The 10328-nt window shown below is 40.7% G+C and overlaps 1 long non-coding RNA gene across 1 annotated transcript; it reads left to right on the top strand.

Annotated features, from left to right (window-relative positions):
* The first annotated feature begins 7422 nt into the window (after window positions 1-7422).
* On the top strand, window positions 7423-9897 carry LOC116763727. The gene is made up of 3 exons (XR_004352603.1): window positions 7423-7496; window positions 8055-8154; window positions 9759-9897. It is a non-coding gene; the product is annotated as an uncharacterized LOC116763727 (long non-coding RNA).
* The last annotated feature ends 431 nt before the right edge of the window (window positions 9898-10328 follow it).

Genomic DNA, 10328 nt, shown 5'->3' on the forward strand with positions numbered 1-10328 from the left:
CGGGAAATCAGAGTTAGGAGCATTGACATCAAGGAAACTGAAGTCAGTTACCCTGAGAATCTCATATTATTGTAGAAAAATCTAAGCATAGGGCTTTATTATTAAAATCAATCAATTTTGGGACTTCCCTGGCAGTCCAGTGGTTAGGACTCTGCACTCCCACTGCAGGGGAGGCGGGTTCATCCCTGGTGGGGGAACTAAGATCCCGCCTGTGGCCTGGGGCGGCCCAAACAAAATAAAACAAAACAAAACAGTCCATTTTAGAAGCCAAAATATTTTCCCGCTTTTTTATTTCAAGTAGAACGTTTGTCTGAAAACTAAGATCTGCAGCCATCTTGCTGGCATTCATATGTGAGAAAGGGTTTTTGCTGTCAGCTGAAACCCTCCGCAGCCCACCCACCACTAATTCCTCTTCACTCTGGCACGCAGAGCTAAGTAAGTGACTCAGCTCGGTTTGGCTTCAAAGCATGGGTCCTACGGGGTGTTCGGAGAGGGTGGCTGAGCAGGGACTGGGGCTAAGATTGCTTGGCTCACGAGCCTGAGGTTTTGCCTGACTGAGGTGCTGTGTTTACATGTTTTTATGACTGCAGGCTTATTTCCTGGTTTTTCAGATTTAAAGAAACTATTCGAAATAATAAACTTCCTTTTTCTCTCGTGATTGAATCTATGGTGGTAATAAAAGTAAAGAACAGCTGTGCAGAGGGGTAACCATGACTCCAAAACTTCTAGCCAACTTTGGATAACAGCAAAGGCCTGAAATGCAAAAAATGGAAATCTCGTTTGGGGCAAACATTCTGGTCAGCTTCCTCCCAAACCTTGCAGTATCCGCAATATTGCGGTTTGGGAGAGAGCAGTGATTCACAGGGTTTTCAGCCTGGAGAGCTGGGAGCCAGGAGGAGCAATTTGGTAGAACTTCCTCTTGCTACCTGGTCTCATTTATTGGTAAATCTGAACCCCACCATCAATCCATCTTTTCCTCTGTCCAGGTATATATGCCTTCCTGACTTCCTAATGAAAGTAAACTCTTCAACAGCAGACCTCACCTTAGACAAAAGCAGAAGAGTTGAACACTGACTTAAGGAAAATGTATAGATTCCTTACCTTCTACAGGGAGAGAGAAAGTGCAGAAAAACAAACATTTTTATTATTTAATATAAATACTCAATTTGACCTATGTTTAGTGCTGTGCCTCATTATTATGCTGGTACCTGAGTCTCAAAAACAAGGTTCTGGAATGCCATTCTGGCCTGCATGTTTGATTCTGTGAAATGTGTTTGGTGCTTTTTCAAGCCAGGGGGTGACATGGTCAAGTGCACATGTTAGAAAAACCCAACCGGCAGCATTAAGGACTGCAGATTAAAGAGGAGGAGACCCTACAAGTGAGACCACTGCCTGCAAGGGAGTTATTTAAAGAATGACCAGAAATCTCATTTGCTAGAAAATATTAGTTATGAAGATGCCAATATTGGGATAACTAAAAGACATGGGCTAAATTCCCATGATTTTCAGACTTAACAGGACTATGGTATCTAATGTACAGCTAGAATATGAAGGGTCATCAGACAGCTATGGGTTGATTTGCTCCAGAAATTGCAATGAAGAAAGCAAGAAAGCACTGAGTGAACAGAACTTTAGAAGGAGAAGGGATACAGAATATTCCAGTTAAGACCTATGTTGTGGAAACTGCCTGTATCAGTCAGGGTTCATCCAGAGAAGCAGAACCAGTAGGATATGTAGGTCTACAGAAAGAGAATTGCCTTACACAATTGTGGGAGCTGTCTAAGCAAGCCCCAAGTCCACACGATAAGCAGTTAGGAAGGGAAGGTAACTAGCCAGCTGAAGCTCAGGTTCATGGATTTCCAGCTGGCTATACTGAGAGAAAATTATATCAAACTGTTGCCTCCACTTTTTTTTTTTTTTTTTTTTTTTGTGCGGGCCTCTCACTGTTGTGGCCTGTCCCATTGCGGAGCACAGGCTCCGGACGCGCAGGCTCAGTGGCCATGGCTCACGGGCATAGCCGCTCCGCGGCACGTGGGATCTTCCCGGACCGGGACACAAACCCGTGTCCTCTGCATCGGCAGGCGGACTCTTAACCACTGCGCCACCAGGGAAGCTCTGCCTCCACTTTTGATGGGAATAAACATGAATGATAGCAACTATGGCAATTTCTTATTATTTTCAACTGTTTTTTTAAATAAGAAAATGAATGCAAAATACCAAGTCAGGCAACCTATTAAAGATTTCAAAAGACTAAGACAATGTAAATGATGAGATATGAAATTGCTGAAAGAACAGAGAGGAGAGAACAAAGAGAAAGGAGGAAAGAGGAGAGGAAGCTGGGGCTGGCGTCTGCTGGAGTAGACACCCAGTTAGACCTAGTGATACTGCCACCCTCAAGTGGTTTGGACCTTTTATTAAAAAGTTGCAACTATGATAAGCAGTCCTTAACTTACACTGTTAAAGTAATTTATTCATTCAACAAATATTTATTAAGCCTCTGCTATCCGCCAGGCACATGGCATATATAACAGCTAGGGAAACACAAGTGAGCCAAGGAAGACCTGTTGTGGTTGATTCTCTTACCGTGTCTTTTCTCAGGCCTGTGCATAGCTGAAGTAGGAATAGATACTTGAAATGTAAGACATTTTTCATCCTAGGATAAAATCAGAAGATTAACTAAAGAAAGAATAAAAATCCTGTTTCTCTGATGCTTCTATGTTTTTATTTTCATAGAAGGGAGTTATGATTATTACCCCTTTCTAGACATTTCCAGTCAGACATTACATGGTTTGTCCAAAAAAAAAAAAAAAAATTAATATAGATAGCAAACAAAAAGAAATCCAGTAAAGCTGTGATTTTCCCAATGTTAAAATCTGACCATCAATAATTTCCCTTTGCCTTCAGGGATTGAATTTGTTTAAAGGTTTCTAATTACCTTATAAGAGGCCTTGTCCTTTAAATATATAGACTTAAGTATTTACAGATGAAATAATGTGATGTCTGGCATTTTCTTCAAAATAATCTGGAGGAGAGAAAGTATGTGAGGGTATAGATGAAATAGGATAAGCCAGGAGTTGATAATTATGAAAGTTAGGTGATGCATACATGGCATCACTTATTTTTTACATATATATATACATTTATTGATTGATTATTTTGGGCTGCTGTTTTTGGCTCTTTGCTGCTGTGCGTGGCTTTCTCTAGTTGCGGCGAGCAGGGGCTACTCTTTGTTGCGGTGCGCAGGCTTCTCATTGCTGTGGCTTCTCTTGTCGTGGAGCACGGGCTCTAGGCGCACGGGCTTCAGTAGTTGTGGCATGTGGGCTCAGTAGTTGTGGCTTGTGGCCTCTTGAGCACAGGCTCAGTAGTTGTGGTGCACGGGCTTAGTTGCTCCATGGCATGTGGGATCTTCCCGGACCAGGGCTCGAACCCGTGTCCCCTGCATTGGCAGGCAGATTCTTAACCACTGCGCCACCAGGGAAGCCCTGGCATTACTTATACTATTGATATTTTGTCTACTTTATATATATCTGGAACTTTCTATAATAAAACACTTTTTAAACTATCGTATGACATATAGAAGAATCTAATATATCTAATATATGTATATATGGCACATAATATATCTAACATAAAATATGTAAAATATTACATGACTTTCTTGAGTGCTTAGAATCAGAATGTGAATGACAGATGAATTCAATCCACGGAATAAGAATTCTGCCACAACAATCCTTCAACAGTGTTTTCAACCCTCTGAGTGAAATGCCAGTGCGATTTTATGAGTCAAATCAATGGACTTTATAGAAGTATTTTATGTGTAATAGCCTTGAGGGTGATGTTCTTGAAAAAAATTAGATAACTAAGAGAGAGAAAGAAAAGAAAAACCTATAACGTCTCAGTCGTTTAACTAATTTGGGAGGAAAATAAACAAAAGTGTTTTTAGAGCCAACTTGAACATTTGGTGTCCGTGGAGAAATAAAAACACTCTGTGAATTGAGACTGTAGATACAAGACAAACAATACTACTTATGGAATGGGGAAGCGGGGCTGAGCGGTCAAGTGGCTGTGCTGTAAGGGCTCTCATATGCGCGCACAGGCCATATGTTTAATCCAAGTGTTTATGTCAAGTGATTCCGTAAACACAGAGTATATGAAGAACTGGGGCTTATGAGAGTGTCTACGCAATAACAAATACCTGATGGAAAGTTTAAATTGTAATCGATTTTGATGTTTGGGAGCATCTGGACTTGGGGTACTTTGAGGTGCTTCCGCTACTGGTGTTTACTGGATGCTTACGCTTCTCCAGGCCCCGATCTGGGAGCTGGAAAACCCAGAAACAACGTAAGCAAGTTCTCGCCTTCATGAATCTCATATTCTAGTGGAAAGAGTCAGACAGTAAACATAACAAAAGTTAGAGATGTATGTGTTGAGGAACAAAATAAAGCAGGACGGAGCAGGGAGTACAGGAGTTGCAGGGGAGGACATTGTTGTTTTTGTAAAGAGAGCTCAGAAAAGGGCTCAGTGGAGAAGAGACCTGTGAGCAGGCAGACCTCCGGGGAAAGGATTCCAGGTGGAGAACAGTGAGTCCAAGGCCCTGAGGTAACAGCATCCCTGAGGTGCTAGAGAACAGCAAGAGGGCCGTGGGTCTGGATGGGGCTGAGAAGGGGCAAGGGATGGAAGGTGGGCGGGGAGGGGCTCAGACCACGAAACAGGTCTGACGGGGTCTCTCCGGCCCCACCGGGATCTAGAGTGGTCACAGGTGGGTCGAAAATGGTGTACCATAGTTTGTTAAACAGTCACCTAGAGGTGTTTAAGTTTTTCTTATCTTTTGCTGGAAACATGGTGCTGCAATGACTATCGTTGTGTTGACATCACTTTGTACATGAATTGAATATTTGATCAACAATTCAGAGGCAAGGAAAATCATATTTGAGATTCTGTTCAAGCTCTATGTTTTGCTGAGACATCATAAACTTTTGAATTCTAACTGTAGCACACTCTAGCATTTTTCTTTCTTCTTTTGCATATGTATACCTCATAGAACTAATTGTTTAAATCCTAAAATAGCTTTGATAGATACAAACAAGTTGAACGTCCGTGGCATCTTTCTCTTTATCCAATTTTTTGGTGAGGACATGCGGTGAAGCTCAGCATAAAATTAACGAAGAAAGAAAAGAAGAGAAAACACAAAGCCATGACTCCTTGACTCCAAGGCATTTCCAGTTGAGCAGCTCTTCTGGGACAGATCAACTAATGGAGCTTTCTGAGTGTTACTTTGCAGAGTTAAGACAATAGAAGCATGTGAAAACAATTACACAGGAAAAAAAATCAAGAAAAGTTAAAAGAATTTTTAGGATAACAAAATGCAGCAAAAATACAACTTTAGAAACGTCTTTGAAATTCAAACTAGATTTCTTGAGTTATTTTGGAGTGGCTGAGGGCCGATGGGAAGAATCACACATCTCAGACGCAAATCCCCCCTCCAATTCTGTTGCTGGTTTGTAATAGGTAGTTTGTGTGTGTGTGTGATTTGTATGTGTGTGTTTATAAAATACAATGTTTGAAAAAAAAAATCAGGCCAACCATTTATAAACAAATTTTCCCAAGTTCCAAGAACTTTCTGACAAAATATGTCATCTCAGAATCTCAAAGACCAAGCTAATTAGCTGAAGGCTGACCTCAGAGGTTACTCATTAGGCCAGGTGTTTCCAATGCACATTGCAAGGTGATGGAAATAGATGTCTGAGCACCCAGTGTTCTGCACTCCCCTGGGTGTTCACCCCTTAGCAGGCTCCTCAGAAATGCAACCGTAGCAGAGGAAGCCTCTCATTTGAGGGTCACTTACTGACCTTTCTCCAGTCTCAGGCCATGCACAGTAAAGGGGTCAGATAGACTGTGCGGTTTCACCTGGAAGAAAAATTCTCCTGGAAGCGGCACTTGCCCTCCCTGCCTTCAGGTGAATAAACGTGGTCCAGTGAGCTCACACCCCCCTGCTGACCTTGGGCCTTCGTTGTGAGCCATAGCGACGCGTGTTAGGGGAGCCCAGGGCACACAGTGCCCCAGCTCAGGCTGAGGATGGGAGCCTCTTTGCAGGTGAGCACACACTCATCAGTCACTTCCTGGCATCCCTGGACTGGGACCCTTTCCCTGGATAGAGACAAAATAGACTCCTACCTTCTTCCTGCTCCCCTTTAAAGTTTTTTCTACCTTCACTTTGTTTTTCTGTGACCTCTAACTCCAGCCCTCTCCAGTCTGATACACAGGGCCACATACCAGCTTTGTAATCAAATAGATTAAATCTAACCTGACTCTGCCACCGAAACCCTGAGCAGATTATGGCATTGCTTAGAAGGGTTAGTTCCTATCGCCTCTCCTCCCACCCTAAACCAAAAGAAGTTCATGTTATTGAAAAAAAAAAAAAAAAAAAAAAAGACCTAAAGCTTACATATTCATAAAGACAGTCCAAAATGACATATGAGGCACTCATATAGAGGTTACCTATTAGAGGGGTGTAGGCACTGGGCAATTTGGGGACAAAGATAGGAAGGATACTCTTTGTTGCATATATTTTTGAACTTCTAGTTTTTGAACCATTCAATAAAAATATAATACAAAAATAAATAAGAAATATATCTGCAGAAAAAAAATTACTTCTTGCTAATTAAATCTGACTTTACCATAGAGAAAATATTATAATAGGTTTATTTTGTTTAATGTAGGTTAATTTCAACAAATCAGTTTTCCTTTTTACTGAAATGGCCATAAATATGAATTGTATCGTATCTGCATTATAGAATAAAGCAATAAACAAAGAACTGTATCCCTTCAATTATCCTTTCTTATTCCATCCAATGTGTAATAAAAATTTCTTGAGTAAACTGTGAACATTTATAAAGCACTTTAATGTCTGCAAAGTCCTTCACAGGCTCTATCTAATTATAATCTTCACAGAAGCAGCCGGGCACAATCCTTCACTTCCCAGCTGAGGAAATGAGTTCTGACTTGTTCAAGGCCACAGAGCCAACCAGTGGCAGAATTGGGATTTGAATCCAGTTCTCCTGGCTCTGAATGGTGCCCTAATGTTTCCTCTAATTTCAGGGCAGAATTCATACATGGAAAGTTTAAATTCAGCTTGAGAGACTAGAAAAAGAAAAGAAAAACTTAAATAACTACTCTATGGACAACACCATCATAATTCGAACATGCTGTATTTTACACTTTATTGTTTCCATTTCTCTACCCTTAGGTCTCCAGTGTGTGGCCCAGGAACGCTTGACACCATCTCAGAATCCAAAGTGGACATATTTATAGTGTGTCCCGACTTTGAAAGGAGTTAAGAGCAGAGAGCTGAAAATAGTTGGTCTGGATGGGAAATGAAAATCAAATGTTCTCTTACTCTGAAGGGCGTGATGAACGAAGATTCATAATGTAAGATGCTATGTAGCACTCTGAGAAAAGATGATGCCTACATATTTAGCTTAATTTAAGGGAAGATGGTGAGTTGGATTTTTATGTGTATAACATACTATGAAAAAATGTGAAGAAAGGAGAATTTCACTGATGTTGAAATTTATGGTCTTTTTTTTTTTTTTCACTCCCACAAGCAATTCTCTTTTTGGCAGAAACTGGAGAAAGCTTAACATTTATTTATATCGTTTAACTGTTCCATTTTGTCTTGTCATCATCTTTTGGTTGAATACAACTGAGTTTTTAAATGAGAAAGTCTTGTTAAACAATCTAACTGCAGGGATCAAACACACACACACACACACACACACACACACACACACACACACACGAGCTATCCTTCCATAGTGTATTTGTTTAAGGATTTTAGAATCAGAAGGCCTTCCTCAAGCTCTGACCTGATAATTCCCACCTGTGAGACTTCGAGCAACTAACTCAAACTCTCTGAAGACTCATTTCCTACCTTAGAATTATATGACAATCAAGCAAGATCATGAATTCAAAGCAAAAGTATACTTCTTGAAATATAGCACTGGTTTGTTCATGCATCCATTCAACTAATACTAATCAGGCTCTATCTCGTGCAGGCCCTGAACCCAGCACTGGAGATACAGCAGTGAACAAAACAGCAGCCCTGGCCCCAGGAATTTTACGTTCTCTGAGGGGAGACAGGAAATAACAAATAAGGTGAAATTTTAGAGTGTCCAAGAATGCTGTTGAAAAAAATAATGGGGATAGAGGAGAGAATATTAGGGATACAATTTTAAGTAAATTGATTGGGGGAGGCTATGCTAAGAAAGAATGGGTTTACTAAATATTAGTTATTATTATAATTGTGGCATGTTATTCCGTATTCACTTATCCCATTTGCAAGTCTTTGTGAGTAGGCGGATGAATCTGACACTATTAATGGCAAACATAGAAGATAATCACATACTCATGTGCTCATCCTGCTTCTCTGAAAATAATTTAATATCCTAGAATTGTTTCATGGCCCCCCGCCATTAACCACTTGTTTTACATGAAATTTTATAATACATCTAGTGTCAAGGTTATAATAATGTATGATCAAAGCTAGCCTGAACTTGTTAAAATAACTGTATAGAGTAGATCTATGCCTTTAAAAAAAAAATGTGTTTTCTGCAGTGTGGAGTGTCCATTCTGATTCTCCTTGACTTGTCAAAGTCACTTGCTCCCAGTCGGAGGCTCTCTTTGAAGCAATTGTCACATCTGGTGAAAACAGGCCCCTGTACCTGGTATCAAAACATAGGGAATCGACATTTTATGACTTTGCAGAAAATAGAGTCCTTATCTAGATCCCATTTACTATGATGATCCCACTTAGCTTTTCCCTTTATTTCTTACTTTCTTATATTTTTCTTTTTACCTTTCCCCTTCTTTGTTACCTTTCTTCTCTCAGATTCCTGCTTTTTCTCCTCTCTTCTTTCTTTTTTTAGCACTCTTCTCACTGTGAGCTTTTTTAAGACTAGGAGGCAGTCTTCCACCAAGTGAGAACATCTCAGACTAGGAATCTCCCCACTTCCTGGGCCCCTTTTACCCTGGGCAGCTTGAGTCATCTGAAAGCTTTGGCTAAATCGTTCATAACAGGGAAGAGCCACTCGAGCTGTGTGGCCCCAGGTAACTCAACCTCTGAGTGTCAGTTTCTTCAACAAGCACAACTTATACCTTCTGGTTAAAGCTTGTTTTATAAGTTAGAAATAATATTTGAGAAGTGCTTCGCCCCTTGGCATTGCAATGCAACTGCTGAGTGATGTACATGAAAGAAGTTTGAAAGGATTGTGGTCAACTCATTTCACATTCCCATAAATATACGAAGAATCTTTTTTAAGTGCTTGGCATACTGTAGGCACTAAATAATAAGAATTATTATTACCTTACTTGGCACCATTTTTCTCTTTGAGCTTGGTTCTTCCTTTCTGTCCTATCTGGTGTGTCTGTTCTTCTCCATCTAAGATGGGCTTTATTTTTCTCAGTTTCTTTGCATTCCTGAAGCAGCAGGTCCTTTCTTTCTGAGTCTAAAGACCCTGGCTTAGGCCTGGGCACGTGTCAGCTGAGCATTGTCTTTCATAGTGAGGCGTTGGCAGTGCCAGGGCAGGAATGGGGGCTTCTTGACTGTGGGAGTGGGGTCCTTCCCTCACTGCGCCATATGGCCTCTGAGGGCCGCATTTGATTTTCCTTTAATTGAAATTCTTGTAGTAGATCGTGACAATAGCATTAGCAGTAAACAGCTCTTTTAATTGTCAGAATAATCCTTGTCTGTTTTTGTGCAGATGTTGTCTTGCGCCCAGGGCAGCTGTGAGTATGTGAATGTCTCATCAGTGACTGTGGACACCGCCCAAATGGCAATCAGCACAGAAACCTTATAAAATTACCAACAGATTACTGCTTCTGTCTGCCAGCACTTTCAATGCCAGCCAGCCTGGGGGCTTGTTTTGTTTTGGGTTTTTTTGGTTTTGTTTTTTTTTCTACTGGCATACGTTGTGATTTAGAGTGAGTCTTTGTGGACTGAATGAAAATATAGGCTCACACCCAGTTAACAAGCTTTGACAAATCAGAAGGCACATACACGGCATATTGGCAAGAATGAATAACAACCTAGAAAACTAGGGATCTTCTTCTCCCTTCCCTTCCCTTAGTAATCCAGGACAAATTTAATAAAACTCTGTCTTACCCCTGTCATACGCTCTGTGTTGTGAGGAATACCAAAGAAGTAAGTGACACTTCCTGTCCTTCAAGGGCAAATATAAGAAGGTTGAATCACAATGACTGTGGTTTGAATCATTTACCAGGGTAGAAAAAAATTAAGCTGAAAGTATCTATTCACATGTGCTTCTATCTCT

Source organism: Phocoena sinus, chromosome 12 (genome assembly GCF_008692025.1).
Source record: "Phocoena sinus isolate mPhoSin1 chromosome 12, mPhoSin1.pri, whole genome shotgun sequence".
Classification (NCBI taxonomy): Eukaryota; Metazoa; Chordata; class Mammalia; order Artiodactyla; family Phocoenidae; genus Phocoena; species Phocoena sinus.